The following is a 16,895-nucleotide window of genomic DNA, read 5'->3' on the forward strand; positions in this document are numbered from 1 at the left end:
CCCATAGAATTTATCACAGTTACAGACAAAGACAAACAGTTGTACTGTTCATGTATTTTATTGAGCACATTGAGTAAATATCCTTAGTGCAGGGAGAAAAAGAAATTAATCTCTGTGTCCATGACATCTCTAAGAGCCAATTAGCAAAAGGTATTTCAATGAAAGGGAAGAGATTGGAAATGTGGCTACTACACGTGCTTTGCCCATTAAATAAAAGCATGCAAAGCCTGGTTACTGACAAATTTATTTTTCTCAAGAAAAATTGGTTAGAAACACAAGGCTTTTAAAGCTTTGCAATTAACCTAAAGATACATTAAACCATTGTTAGATCAATTATCTACAACCAGAGAAAATTGTGGGTGCCCGATTAAGATGATTTTAAGGGCACAAAGGCAATCCTTAAAGGGGTAAGAAAGAACTCAAGGGCAACAGTAGAACACCTACAGAACACTTTACAAATTGCAAAAACTTCTGTTCATGGGTTTACCATTAAAAAGAAAACTAAACAAAAATAGTTTTTATAGAAGGCACCACAAAGCTAGCTGCTGCTGTCCAAATAAATCATAGCTGCCAGTGAGGGGTGTAACTAAAGGCTAAAGGGCCTGGGTGCAAAAGTTCAGCTAGGGACACCCCCCTTCCTCCATCTGTAGCCATACCCCGAGGCATAACTTGAAGATTCTGGGCCCCAATGCAAAACCTGTAACAGGGCCCCCAACTATAATGCTTTATTCATACTACTAGACTCCCTATATGGAGAGGATAGGCCTTATGGGCTCCCTAAGGGTCCTGGACCCGGGTGCAACCGCATCCCCTACATCCCCTTTAGTTACACCCCTGCTGCCAGTCTCAAATTCATCTGAGACCACCTACATGTTTCCCAATGCTCTGTGAACAGATCTTTGGAGGAAAAAGACCACTTCACATCAACACCAAAACCTCATCCTCACTGTGAAGCATGGTGAAGGGAGCAGAAGCATGATGAAGGGAGCATTATGTTTTGGGGATACTTTGCTGCCTTAGGGCTTGGATGCCTCACGATCATTGAGGGAACAATGAATTCCAAGGTGTGTCAAAACATTTTACAGGGAAATGTAAGAGCATTAACCCATGATCTCAAGCTGAAGAGACTCTGGGTGTTGCAACAAGACAATGACCCAGAGCGCACAAGTAAATCAACTGAAGAATGGTTGAAAAAGAAGATTTGCATTTTGGAATTGTCAAGTCAGAATCCTGACCTTAACTCTATCGAGATGCTGCAGCTAACCTGAAGAGGGCTGTGCACACAAGGCATCCCAGAAATGGATGAACTGAAACATTGTGTAAATCTCTTTGCTGCTACAGGAAATGTTTGGTGAATGTAATTACTGCTAAATGGTGATCTGTAGGTTATTACATTCAAAGATTCAATTACTTTTTCTGCATTTGGATGTTTACTTAATAATGTTAAAGGATTTGTGAATGAGGGGGCATTAGTTTTTTGCTACAACCAGCGTGCCCATGGAAGAGGTATTTACTGTATATTGGTAAGTACACTGTCTAGCTGCAATCTTCAAATTCTGTACTTAGGGATCATAGAAGAAATATTACAAAATTTCAACATATGCTATGCTTGGTTTAAACTTCTCTTTATTAACCCTGAGAAACCTTGCATCATTGAATGTAAAAGTTATCTTAGGTAATGATTTTAAGAAGTGTTGAATTTGGGCATGTAAAAGGTAACATCCAAGACACTTGAATAACTTATTTATTAGGAAGGTAGGGGACCAATGTTATCTTGTCAGCCAAAGAACTCTATGAGTTGACTTGAGCCATTACTGTATATCACTGTGCCATTTATTTTTTTTACAAATATACGTAAGTGGTGTTATATACCGTAAGCCTAAGAATGACATTGTTATACAGCAAATTTCCAAAACTGGGGTTAAGAGATTAGTTTACCGCACATGCAATTCAAAAATGAAATAACATTAAGTGACTTTCAATACATATGAACTGTAGAAGCAGTGATCCCAGAAGTGTCACAATGAAAGAGTTAAATGTTTTTAATGTACTTACAGAAAAATGTCATTGAACTGTATTTTCACATTCAGACATCATATGCTGTTGGGGTGCATTAAGCAAGGGCTGCCAAGAATCCATCTGTGACTCTAGAAGCAAAGTGCCCTTGAAAGTATGATGATGGTAGTATTATCAGCATGTTGTAACAATTTTGTTTGACGCTATGTTTTCAGCTTTTTTAAGGCACGTTTTGAATTTTTTTAATGCAATTAAAAGGATAATTACTAGAGATGAGCGAACGTGTTCTTCTGAGCTTGATATTCGTGCGAATATTAGGGTGTTCGGTATGTTCGTTATCCGTAACGAACACCATGCGGTGTCCGGGTTACTTTAACTTTCTTCCCTGAGACGTTAGCGCTTTTTTTTGGCCAATATAAAGACAGGGAAGGCATTACAACTTCCCCCTGCAATGTTTAAGCCCTATACCACCCCCCTGCTGTGAGTGGCTGGGGAGATAAGGTGTCCGCCTGATATAAAAGTCTGCCCCTCCCGCGGTTCGCTATGGATGCATTCTATATGCGCTCAATGGGGCCAGCGGCAGCAGCGCTGACCCCATTGAGAACATATAGAAGACAAATCCTTCTTCTCTGGCACAGCTGTAACAGCTGTAGCAGAGAAGAACGATGTTTGCCCATTGAATTCAATGGAGCGGCAATACAGCATGTTCCACTGAATGCAATGGGCTGTCGGCGATCGCAGGATGAATGGTCGGAAAGGGGTTAAATATATAACCCCTTTCCTGCAATTCATCCAGAAATGTGTTACACTAAAAATATATACCGGCGTATAAGGCGACCCCCCAACTGTCACCTTATACGCCGGTAATACAGTGGAGCAAAGAATAAAAAGCATTACTTACGTTTTTAGATGATCTGCGCCGCTCCTGCAGGCTGTCGCTCCCTCCTAATCCACGGCAAAGTATTCCTTTCTCCACGAAAGGCTTGAAATCCCCGCCTCCAGAAACACAGCCAATCACAGCCATTCAATGACATCATTGTCATTGGCTGTGATTGGCTGAAGGCACGTGTCTTTCTGGAGGCAGGGATTTAAAGCCTTTCATAGAGAAAGCTTGTCTGCCGTGGATTAGGAGGGAGTGACAGCCTGCAGGAGCGCCGCAGATCATCTAAAAACGTAAGTAATGCTTTTTATTCTTTGCTCCACTGTATTACCGGCGTATAAGGTGACAGTTGGGGGGTCGTCTTATACGCCCGGTCGCCTTATACGCCGGTATATATTTTTAGTGTAACACATTTCTGGATGAATTGCAGGAAAGGGGTTATATATTTAACCCCTTTCCGACCATTCATCCTGCGATCGCGGGCAGCCCATTGCATTCAGTGGAACCTGCTGTATTGCCGCTCCATTGAATTCAATGGGCAAACATCGTTCTTCTCTGCTACAGCTGTTACAGCTGTGGCAGAGGAGAACGATCTTTATGCTGACAGTGGGGGGGGGGGGCACTCTTGCCGCTATTGTGGCTTAATAGTGGGACCTGTGAACTTGAGATGCAGCCCACCATGTAGCCCCTCGCCTGCCCTATCCGTCACTGTGTCATTCCCATCACTTTCTTGAATTGCCCAGATTTTCACACATGAAAACCTTAGCGAGCATCGGCGAAATACAAAAATGTTCGGGTCGCCCATTGACTTCAATGGGGTTCGTTATTCGAAACGAACACCCGGACATCGCGGGAAGTTCGTTCCGGATAACGAACACCCGAACATTTTGGTGTTCGCTCATCTCTAATAATTACATAGTAGAACATTTTTTACATGTTGTCTGATTTAAGAATGCTAACAAAGATATAGATCTACGTGAAAGAAGACCAAACAAAAAGCAAAAGTGAAATATGGCATGAATGTTTCATACATTGCAGTTATATTGAATAAGTTGCTATTACTAAGCCGCCTGCACACGGGCAGATTTGCATTGCGGAATCCAGAGAGTGCGTCCGCTTTCAGATTCCGCAGCAAATACCGCCTATAGCATGCTATGGAAAAGTAATTCTTCCTGCACGCAAGTCATGTGATCTGTATTGTTTGATTGGATAGTGTTGCTTTGAAAATGAAGTTTTTTTATTTACTTGTATGCCATGACTAAGAGTGGTAACTAGAGATGAGCGAGCATACTCGATAAGGCAAACTACTCGAGCAAGTAGTGCCTTATTCAGGTACCTGCCCGCTCGTCTCTAAAGATTTGGCTGCCGGCGCGGGTGACAGGTGAGTTGCGGCGGTGAGCAGGCGGGAGCGGGGGGCAGGGGGGGAAGGAGAGAGAGAGGGAGAGATCTCGCCTCCGTTTCTCCCCGCTCTCCCCCGCCGCTCCCTGCCCCCTGCTGGCACCCGAATCTTTAGAGACGAGCGGGTAGGTACTCGAATAAGGCACTATTCGCTCATCTCTAGTGGTAACACTAGAAATATGTAGGAGATGTTTTGATCACATTACCTGGATCATCTTTATGATGAATTGAATGAAAGTTAAATGTTAACCGAAATGCTGGGATTTTCACAAAGGAAAATGTTACTCTTCAACTGCTGAATGTACTGCCTTGGTCATGCTGTATGCTCGAAAGCGGAGGTCTGTGACTGGCTGCAGTAGTCCATGACATCCCATCAACAGGCTGACTGCAGCCTGTAAAAACAAATCTTGCATGGATAACAGAGGTGCAGCACTGTACATGCCAGGAACCAGCTGAGGTGAGTATAACCCCTTTTATTATGTTAGGTCAAGGAACTTTAAGAAAAAAAAACTCAGACAACCCATTTAAAACTTCCAACTGTTAAGGAAAAACAAATATATATGTTTATTTTTATGAAAAAAAAAGTCATGGATGATATAAAGAAGCTGAAAATAGGTAAGGCACCAGAACCTAATGGCTATTCACCGAATATTTTTTAAAAATATTACTAGAAGAGGTAAAGATAAATAATATTTATGAGGGACTCTTTTTTGAAGATAGAGGACAGCACACGCATAACAGTTGTATTAAATATAAATCTTTATATTCTGTATCTTATCATCCCATCTCATAGATGTATTGTGCCAGATATCAACAACATTAGTCAGACAGGTTTTGTGAAAAGAAATCAGGGGTTCAAGAGCTCTAATAACGCAGTTGTTCTCTAAAGGTAATGCATTACTTATCATTATTTATATGTTTACTAATTAAAGGGGTTGTCTCGAGGAAGCAGTGAATTTTTTTTTTTGCCCAGTCCCCCTTATTAAGCATACATTACTAAGCCCCCCTGTAAATGACTTTTCTAGCCGGTTTCTACTTACAGTTCCAGCGTTTCAGCAACTTATAAAAAGTTTCCCCAAGATGGCCACCGGCTCTTTTCCTGTCGCTTGCTGTAGCCCGACGTGCGCGCTCCCGAGACGCTACCAGCTGTGTCTCCCTGACAACCAGACGTCCCGCAGCCGACCGGACACCGGGATTGAACACGGCCGACCAGTCACCCACCGCCAGGCAGCAGGTAACCTAGCAATTTGAAGTAAATAAAGTTGAGCAGCAGCACTCACCACTACCAGTTCGGGGGGGAAAAAAATCCTAAGCTGTATCCTTCAGCCTTGTCTGCACGCCCAGACCGGGAAAGAGTCCAAATTCCCAAAGATATACATATAATAAGAAAGACGTCAGGCAGCAGGTTTGGTGCGGTTGTATTTTATGCATTCATGGGAATACACAGACAATAATGCCTCCTCAGCACACAAGATGGCGACGTTTCGACTCTAAAGAATGAGTCTTTGTCAAGCTTGACAAAGACTCATTCTTTAGAGTCGAAACGTCGCCATCTTGTGTGCTGAGGAGGCATTATTGTCTGTGTATTCCCATGAATGCATAAAATACAACCGCACCAAACCTGCTGCCTGACGTCTTTCTTATTATAGGCAGCAGGTAACCGGCGCTAGGCCCCGGCTCCCCCGCGCTAGGCCCCGACTTCCCCGCGCTATGCCCCGGCTCCCCCGCGCTACGCCCCGGCTCCCCAGCACTACGCCCCGGCTCCCCAGCGGTAGGCCCCGGGGCCCAGCGGTAGGCTCCGGGGCCACAGCGGTAGGCCCCGGGGCCCAGCGGTAGGCTCCGGGGCCACAGCGGTAGGCTCCGGGGCCACAGCGGCAGTCCGTCACGCGTCACCCCTGTCAGTCCGTCACCCATCACTTACCTGGGCGGCTGGGCTGGGCGGCTCTGCTGGGCGGCTGGGCAGCTCTGCACCTTCCTCTAAGAGAAGATGGTAGCAGAATGGCCGCTTCAGCGCGCTCCCGAGAAGATACAGCTCGTCTGCGCATGCGCAGAAGAGCTGTAGTGGTGAGCACACTGAAGCGGCTCGTGCTCAGAGCAGAAGACCGGACTGCGCAAGCGCGTCTAAAAAAGCAAGCCGCCAGCGAATTTAGACGGAACCATGGAGACGAGGACGCTAGCAATGGAGCAGGTAAGTGAATAACTTCTGTATGGCTCATATTTAATGCACGATGTATATTACAAAGTGCATTAATATGGCCATACAGAAGTGTATAGACCCACTTCATTTCGCGAGACAACCCCTTTAAAGCTAAATAGTGAAACATATTTCATGTTTTAATCTGTATTTATTTTTTCATTTCAGACCTTTTTATTGTATTGTTTGTACATGACTATGGGGGTGGTCATTTTGCCTGAGTTGCAGTTAACAGTATTTAGAGAAATGCGGCATAGGACCAATGGACAGGACCTTATCTATTCATTTCTATGGAAGAATATTCTAGCTCTGATCTGTGACCTGTGCAGTGGTCATTGTGCTGGGAGGGGAAGTAAATGAACTAAGACCATCATCTATTGTGAGTGGTTATCTAGTTATAGAAATTACCTTTCATTGTAATCCTACCCGTGATGATAATTAGATGACAGCTGAAAAGGTTTCTCTACAGAACAGGAAGTGACAGGAATTTTAGTTATTTCTTTTTTTATATAGATCATGACATCGAAACTTTGAAAATAAAAACACTCCAAAAATTCTTTAAAAAACTGTGTAACATAATAGCTTGATTTATACAATAGTTCATACTCTGATGACACATTCCCTTTAAGGCCTTAGTCACACGGGCGTTTTTTCGCGCGATTTGCGGATTGCATGACGGATGCGGATCCGCAAATCGCGTGACCAGGGCCCAAAAATCGCCCGAAAATCTGCTCCTAGTCGCGTTTCATTAGAAACGGGCCGGAGCTGTCCAGCGCATTGCATTCAATGGAGCCGGCAATACAGCCGGCTCCATTGAAAGCAATGCGCTGCGGGCGAGCCCGGGATGAATTGTCGGAAGCTTAAAGGGGTTGTCCCACGCCTAAACGGGTTTTTTTTTTTTCAATAGCCCCCCCGTTCGGCGCGAGACAAACCCGATGCAGGGGTTAAAAAAGAAAACCGGATAGTGCTTACCTGAATCCCCGCGCTCCGGTGACTTCTTACTTACCTGGTGAAGATGGCCGCCGGGATCTTCACCCTCGGTGGACCGCAGGTCTTCTGTGCGGTCCATTGCCGATTCCAGCCTCCTGATTGGCTGGAATCGGCACGTGACGGGGCAGAGCTACGAGGAGCCGCTCTCCGGCACGAGCGGCCCCATTCAGAAAAGAAGAAGACCGGACTGCGCAAGCGCGTCTAATCCGGCGATTAGACGCTGAAAATTAGACGGCACCATGGGGACGAGGACGCTAGCAACGGAACAGGTAAGTGAATAACTTCTGTATGGCTCATAATTAATGCACAATGTACATTACAAAGTGCATTAATATGGCCATACAGAAGTGTATACCCCCACTTGCTTTCGTGGGACAACCCCTTTAAATATATAAGCCCTTCCCTGCAATTCATCCAGAAATGTGTAAAAAAAAAAATATATATATAATAATAATAATCTTTATTTGTATAGCGCCAACATATTCCGCAGCGCTTACATAGACAGGGGGGAATATAGAAAGACAAAATACAAACATTACAGAACCACGGTTACATATAGTAATCAGTTGATGGAAACAATAGGGGTGAGGGTCCTGCTCCAACGAGCTTACATACTACAAGTAATGGGGTGATACAGAGGGTAAAGGGGCTGGAGATGTGCACAGTATGGCGAGGTGGAGAGTGAGCGATGCTATACACATAGACAATGGTCAGACATTTAGCCGTGTGACGGCAGAAACGGTGTGACTGCAGGAGCGGTTTATGATGGCTAGCAGGGATTGCAGTCAGTAGGTCAGGGAGCATGTTATCAGGCGGAGTACAGAGAGGTTTGTTTAGGGAATGCGGTATGCCTCCCTGAAGAGGTGCGTTTTTAGAGCACGCCTGAAGTTCTGCGAGTCCTGGATTGCTCGGGTAGCCAATATATACTCACCTTGTCCCGGCAGACGGAGTTCAGCGTGGCTGGCCTGCAGTGGGTGTGAAGGGGGTGTGAGTCAGACCTGCCCCTGATTGGCTCAGCGCTGAGCCAATCAGAGGCAGGTCTCACTCACACCCATTCATGAATTCAGAGGCATGAATTCATGAATGGGTGTGAGTGAGACCTGCCTCTGATTGGCTCAGCGCTGAGCCAATCAGGGGCAGGTCTGACTCACACCCCCTTCACACCCACTGCAGGCCGGCTGCGCTGAACTCTGTCTGCCGGGACAAGGTAAGTATATATATATTTTTTATTTTAACACATTTCTGGATGAATTGCAGGGAAGGGCTTATATATTGAAGTCAAGGGGAGACTCGAGCATTTTTGCAATGGACCCCCCAGGTGCTGAGTTTTTTTTCTCTCTCTCTCTCCCCCAGACACTGCTGTAGCTGTGCGCACGCTAGCACGTTACAGCAGGAAGTGGTAAAGCGGGGAGGGGCCAAAAAATTTTCTCGAACAGGGCGTGGTACTCGCTCGAGTAATGAGCACCATCGCGTATGCTACTACTTGAATGAGCATCAAGCTCGGACAAGCATGCTCGCACATCTCTAATAATGAGATATTATTTAAAATGTAATTAAACTTTCAAAAAATGCTTGACATATCAGTGACATGTCAGAAGTTTTGATCGGTGGGGTCCCTGACACTGAGAACCCCAATAAATGTTGAAAGAAAGATGCAGAAATAGTCGTCTGAGCACTGTGCTAAATTGGCTCTTTTTACCTCTTCTCTGAGTGCTGTTTGGACTCCATAGACAATCTATGGGCCTGTAAACCATTTGCCATTCTAAGTCAAAGGGGCATAGTGCTGGGCTTAGTGCTTTTGCCATTTTATTTTAGTGATTGTGGGAGTGCCAGCACCTGGACCCCACAAGTCGAAACTTCTGATATGTCACTATGTCATGTCAAAATTTGAAAATTTTAGTTAGTGTACTCATTAACCCTTTCCAATCCAACTTGTATTCTGGTTTTCCTAGGGAGCTTACTTTTTTTCTGCCGTTATACAACGGCGCTACATGCTGGCTAAAGCCAGTACTGCATGAGGTGACATGTTGGATAGGCTGCGACAGCAGAGCGGCTGGCAATATTCAGTAAGAGAACACTGACGTATATCTTCCAACATCGGAGCTGTACAGCCTTAAATCATAATGTCTTCAGAGGTCAGACAGTGGATTGGAAAGGATTAAGGATACTATTACAACTGTAAAAAAAAAATATTTTAGTAACCAATTCATATTTTGACCTTTTTGAAAACAATGACAATAATTGTTGATCCTAAGATAACAGAAGAATTAAAAATTTGCAGGTATTGTTGCCATAAAAGACTCATTAAATGAGGAAACAGGTGCAGTATTACTTTATAAAATTTGTCCAACCCCGATAAAATTATTTAAAAAACAGCTTAGAATGGTGTGAAATAACAATGGAGTAATACTTAACTGCCCTGCCAATCCAATGCTGATTCTTCCATGGTAGTGTTGAGCGATTAATGAAATATTTGGGTCGGGAAAACCAGACTCAATTCAGAGTTAAAAATAAGAGTGTGCGTGTGCACCTGTCTGTCCCGATTTTCTAGTAATGTGGCTCGGTTACTAAAACTCTTGTCTGTCATTGCTGGGATCCTGAAATCCCATCAAAGATAACATCTGCGTGAACTTTGAAAAGTTCCATTCAGATGTGGCCCTTAATCAGTTTTGAACTTACAACTCCACCACTACATAGCAGAAATGCTAACAACTGAGCCACCACAGTTCTTCTTGAGCTGTCACAGCTACACCCAGGGATTGGCTGTAGCAATCACAAGTCATGTCAGTATGCCTTTAATACAGAAGGAAAAACAGAGACCAGCAGGATACCAGGGTAGCGTCAGCTCCACAGTGGCAGTAGATATAATTACTCATTAATTTAAAATAAATATATGATAATAGCAGTCTGTGTTTATCTGCTAGAAACTGGCAGGATGATTTGGGCTCAAATCTCAGTATATATGAAAAAAAAAAAAAAAATCTGAAAAAGCCTAAAGATAATTAGGAGATACATACTATCAGAATCATGCAGGGAATTACAGCTGAGAATATTATTTACAGATAAAAGGGTTTTTGACTTAACTTTGCACAAATATATTAAATATTATAAAAGTGCATGTCCCAAATATAGACTCTCCAAGGCAAAACTATTTCCTTCATTGAGTGTTTTTATGGAAATTAAATTATTTCAGGATGATGTAAAGAGACATATCTCATTTATCTCTGCACAGAGGTACTTCAGTAACCAAGAATATACAATACTGTGCAAAAGTTTTAGGCAAGTGTGGAAAAAATGCTGCAAAGTAAGAATGCTTTAAAAAATAAAAGTGTTAATATTCTTTTTTTGTTAAAGGGGTTGTCTCATGAAATCAAGTGGGGTTATATACTTCTGTATGGCCATATTAATGCACTTTGTAATATACATCGTGCATTAAATATGAGCCATACAGAAGTTATTCACTTACCTGCTCCGTTGCTAGTGTCCCCATCGCCATGGATCTGTCTAAAATCGCCGTCTTCTGGCGATTTTAGACGCGCTTGCGCTGTGCGGTCTTCTGTGCGGTGAATGGGGCCGCTCATGCCGGAGAGCTGGTCCTCGTAGCTCCGCCCCGTCACGTGTGCCGATTCCAGCCAATAAGGAGGCTGGAATCGGCAATGGACCGCACAGAGCCCACGGTGCACCATGGGAGAAGACCGGTGGTGCATCATGGGTGAAGATCCCGGCGGCCATCTTAGTAAGGTAAGGAAGAAGAAGGAAGAAGTCGCCGCAGCGCGGGGATTCGGGTAAGTACTAAACTTTTTTTTTTTAACACATGCATTGGGTTTGTCTCGCGCCGAACGGGGGGCCTATTGAAAAAAAAACAAACCCGTTTCGGCGTGAGACAACCCCTTTAAGTAACAATACTAAGTGACAGAGGCGTAACTTGAAGCTCCTGGGCCCCAATGCAAAACTTGTAACAGGGCCCCCAACTATAATGCTTTACTCATAATACTGGGTTCCCTATATGGAGAAGAGAGGCCTTATGGGCCCCCTAAGGCTCCTGGGCCTGGGTGCAACCGCATCCCCTGATTCCTCTATAGTTACACCCCTGCTAAGTGAATGAACAAAAGAGAAATCTAATGACATAGGCGTTATGATTGAAGCCTGTCCAGCCGCTGAAAAAAATTGGAGTCAATCAGAAGCCTTCTATTTTTTGAAAAATAGTTTTACCACACCTGCCTAAAACTATTGCACAGTACTGTATTTAATAAAGTATGTCCTTGCCACTAAAGGCTGTAGATCAGGCAGGATCACCATTGAGATCTTCATCTTTTTTAAAGCCTTACACTGGGCTTTAAAAAAAGACCAAGTTTAAGGCTCTAGCCATAATCCATCCTCAACTAGAAATATACCTGTATACATGCATAGACTTGCAGCTCTCACTTCAGCCTGTGTACTACAGCAGATGGGGATGGGAGCACTAGAGGATGTGTTGCCACCATTCAGGGAGTGGAGAATTTGTGATCTTTGATCCTAGTCCGATGTGCCTAGATGACTTGTGGGAGAGGGGAGCTTGAACTTTCTCCATGTTACCATCACTTCCACACCCTGTGCTTATCACTCAGAGGGCATACTTGCTCTCTGATTGTCGCCTATGGTGGGTTCTTTTTTTTCAAGTAAAAAAGTGAGAATATGAGCATTCACCCAAATAATCACCTCTCTGTGTTTATCAGCATCTGCATTGCGTGTCAAATAAGTCCAAATAACACCAAAAACAATTTTTGGAAATTGGAAAAAAAAAATTGGAATATTGTTTTTGGTGTTACTTTAAGACATGCACCTTTAAGGCCTTAGTCAGACGGGCGTTTTTAGCCGCGATTTGCGCATGCGTCCGGCGATTTTATAAAACCATTGCTTTGCAATGGTGTCGGACACATGAACGCTTTTTATGCGCTCGTCCGATTATTTATAGAACAAAAAATCGCAGATCGCACCTATCTGCGATTCCTGTTCTCTTCTGTATATGCGCTCAATGGGGCCGGCGGCAGCAGCGCCGACCCCATTGAGAACATATAGAAGACAAATCATTCTTCTCTGCCACAGCTGTAACAGCTGTGGCAGAGAAGAACGATGTTTGCCCATTGAATTCAATGGAGCGGCAATACAGCCGCTCCATTGAAAGCAATGGGCTGCCGGCGTGCGCGGGGTGAATTGTCGGGAAGGGGTTAAATATATAAGCCCTTCCCTGCAATTCATCCTAAAATGTGTTAAAATAAAAAAAAATTGTATACTCACCTTTCCGCTGCAGCCGGAGTCCAGCCGCGGCCGCTGTCTGTTCTCCTGAACTGCTTCTCGGCACTATTCAGCCGGCGGGGCTTTAAAATCCCCGCCTGCTGAATGATCTGCCTCTGATTGGTCACAGCCCTGACCAATCAGAGGCCGGTTTCACTCACACCCCCATTCATGAATTCATGAATGGGTGAGTGACTGCTGCCTCTCAGCGCTGAACCAATCAGGGGCAGGTCTGACTCACATCCATTCATGAATTCATGAATGGGTGTGAGTGAGGCATGCCTCTGATTGGCTCAGCGCTGAGCCAATCAGGGGGCAGGTCTGACTCACACCCCTTCACACCCACTGCAGGACGGCCGCGCAGAGCTCCGGCTGCCGGGAGAAGGTGAGTATACAATTTTTTTTTATTTTAACACATTTTAGGATGAATTGCAGGGAAGGGCTTATATATTTAAGCCCTTACCGACAATTCATCCCGGGCTCGCCCGCAGCGCATTGCTTTAAATGGAGGTGGCTCTATTGCCGTCTCCATTGAATGCAATGCGCTGGACAGCTCCGGCCCGTTTCTAATGAAACGCGGCTAGGAGCAGATTTTCGGGCGATTTGCGGGCGACTTGCGCACACCGGTCACGCGATTTGCGGATGCGCATCCGTCATGCGATCCGCAAATCGCGCGGAAAAACGCCCGTCTGACTGAGACCTAAAAGTAAACATGGAGTATATGAACTCCTAACATCTTAGAGTTTTTGCAAAATACATTTTGTAAGCAGAATCAGCCTTCTTGAGTACAGATTTTAGTTGCAGAGTTGAATTTTTGTCAATTTTGCTAATAAGCACTATTTGAATCAAAGGTGGTTCTGCATATAATTACAGAGTTATATTTTTCTACTGTGCACTTTGAAAAAAAATTAGTTCTTTAGCAGTCTGTGGTGTGCAGTATATGTTTGTAGTATATTTGTGGTTGATGGACAAATGCTGTATTGCATAGGCTCCATTTAAGCATTTTTGAGAGTACAAGCACTTGTTGAAGTAGATGATTGCAATGAACTTTTCTCACTTTGATCTGTTATTTTGTTTTGTGCGCGTACCTCCGATTGCAGGTGAATTTTAGATACAAACATATGTTTCAATGCATATTTTAAAACAATTCCTGTTTATTTCTACTTTTAGGAAGCATTTATGGTTTACGGGTGTACTTATCTTTCAAGTTGTGTAATCCCTATATTTTATAAACTGTTACTTTTTTTTAATTTACAGATTAAAACCAAATTTTTGGTCTCTCCAGTTCTGCTGATTTTATAAAGATATGTGCATGGTATGTACCGAAATTTTACTTTTAAGAGGTATTGTGTAGATATATTTTTTGCTTTGGTAATAATTTAAATCTCATATTTTAAGCATTTTGAAAAGAAAAATTATGCTTTTTAATACAAAATCGCACGTATTTGCCTTTTCTGTATAACATGTTAAATAAATATATATATATTAAAGATGTGAAAATTGTCTTGCATACCAAACCAAAAATATGTAAAAACCCCCGGCAGTGAAAAGATTAAAATTTCAGACTACTCAGTGAATGGTGATCTTTGATTGTTGATTTTTCATAAAGAAGATTTTGTGGAAAAGGGTATTCAAGCTCATTGGAAGGTAATAACCTTAGTTTGTCTAGGAGCTAATAAAAGCTTTTATAAATTTAAGCATGTCTTCAGAACCCCTAGAATTAGTAAAATAAAGGAAATGTGGGAAAAAATGTTATTAATTCAATGTTCTGACTTTGCCATATCCCAAAAATAGCCCATCTGTATCAAAAATCATTTTGAAAAAGATTGCACATACAAAATGAGCTAAAAGTTATAATAGGGTCTTTAAAAATAATGCATGCTAATTGATAGAATAGTATTACGATTATGTATGATGCAATAAAGGATCAAAATAGGAAAGGGAGTAGTGAAAAAACTAGTGTCTTGATTGGAACATAGGCCAGATGGAAATATTGGAATAGCAATCAAATCTGAGCTAAATCTGCACATCTACATTGAGATGACCATGAGTATAAAGCAGAAGAAGACAAACAATAAACTAACTAATGTTTCAAAAATAATAAAAATATTTTAAAAAATCCATTTTTAAATAAAAGGGTTTCTTAAGATATGGAAAATACAATAAATGAATACAGCCAAATACTATCAAACTTTCCTTTAATATATTCAGATTTTAATTGGCCTTCTAACAATTGTTGAATTTGACCTTTCTAAATTCAATGAACATTTTGTTTCCATTTCAGCATATGTTAGGTCTCATGACACATGTAATATCTGGTGCAAACACCTGTCATGTTACTGCCTCCCGTGTTCTAAAATCATCTCCAAACTCGGATGCCTGCTGCTCTCTGATTGTCTGCGGCTATGTTGATTTAATGAGACTAACAATATTGTAGATGAAATAAGGAAGAAAGTAATGTGAAGATCAGTGGGCCTAAAAAAATAGTGCAGATAATGAAGAATAGGTGTCCCACGTGTGGAAATACTAATTACATTATTTCATTATTTATTGCCACAATGCTGTTATTCATTAAAATCCTCTGACATGATCTTATCACCAAACCACCACAATCCTCCTCTATTGCTGCATTGGTTGATTACTTTGTTTACATTACTGTCTAGGTTTTTTTTTTTAGAATTTATATGCAAATGTCTCTAGAGGTAACAGAAAATAGATTTGAGATAAAGTAATGATCATGGAGGAAACATATTTCTGAAAATTGCTGCAAACCTATGCCAACTCTGCAATGTTTGCTAGAGTCATCAGTGAACAAGGGCCTGTCACACTAAATCATGCATCCACTCTCATAGACAATATTGGATTTTACAGGCAAGTTCTATTGCACTACTGCAGAGATAAACAATGCATTTCTGTCCAATCAGTCCTCCGTGTGTCAAACACAGAAATATTGGCAGAGCATGCTTTTAACAGTCCTTCATACTGTATGTCTTCAGTTATTAAAGGGACACTAACGTTATAGACAACTTATGCTCGTTCAATAGTCTGTGTATGCCTCAATTTTGTAATATACTGCCATTGAAAAGGTTTTTACTTTAACACTGTAAATCAAGTGTAAAGTGAAGCACCGATGCAATCCACTGCCTGTTGTTAGGCATTCGGCTTCTCTAGCAACTAGAAAATTAGGATGGCTTTTAACTGTGGGTATGGGGCTATCTTTACAGGCTCAGCATTCTGCAGTCACACAGCTCTCAGATCTGCAGTCAGTGTGTAAACAATTTCTGATGCTCCTGATTTTAGATATACCTAACCTGGTACATGTATTTATCTTTATGTTGTAGATATAATTAAACTGTCTTCAGTTTTCTGTGGGCAAAGCAGCAAAGTTCTTATTGTATAGATCTTTATTAACTGCTTTACTAGGTTTTGTTTGAATGATCGCAACATATATTGAGCTAGTTATATATGCTGTGACCACCAAATACACAAGAGCTAGTATTAGACAAAATACTAGAGGAACAGTACTGCTAAATAGTTAATCCAATCAAGAGCCTAGGAAGTCAGCTCACCAGTCAGACTGTATACAAACATTTCACCTCTAGTATAAATGCTACTTAAAAGAAGCATGCAAGAAAATAAAATAGCAAGAAGGCCAATTGATGTCACTGCCTGCGTGAATAGGCCCGAAGATCGGCCTCACACAGGTGGATTCCAATTGCAAAATCCATGATCACAAACGCAGACATTAAAAGCCTTCTAAGATTGCTTTATCCCTCACACACGCCCATATGAACTGCACATTCCGTGAGCGGAGGAAAGATCGCAGTATGTTCTATTTTGCTGCAGATTCCGCATGGACAGACTCCATTGAATTCAATGCAGGCCATCTGAGCCACAGCCCATACTGAAATAACATTGCATATTGACCGCGTGTACCCACGTCATCGCTAAGCAAAGGCGTGGGAAATTCAAACATTCGCGGTCCATTCATGTGAAGCGGGCCTAAGTTTCATCTAAAATCATATTAATGTGCATATACACTGATCAGCTATAACTTTAATACCACTGACAGGGGAAGTGAATAACATTGATTATCTTATTACAATGGCACCTGTCAGGTAGTGGGCTATATTAGCAGGTAAA

The sequence above is a fragment of the Eleutherodactylus coqui genome, chromosome 1, assembly GCF_035609145.1.
Source record: "Eleutherodactylus coqui strain aEleCoq1 chromosome 1, aEleCoq1.hap1, whole genome shotgun sequence".
NCBI classification, from domain to species: Eukaryota; Metazoa; Chordata; class Amphibia; order Anura; family Eleutherodactylidae; genus Eleutherodactylus; species Eleutherodactylus coqui.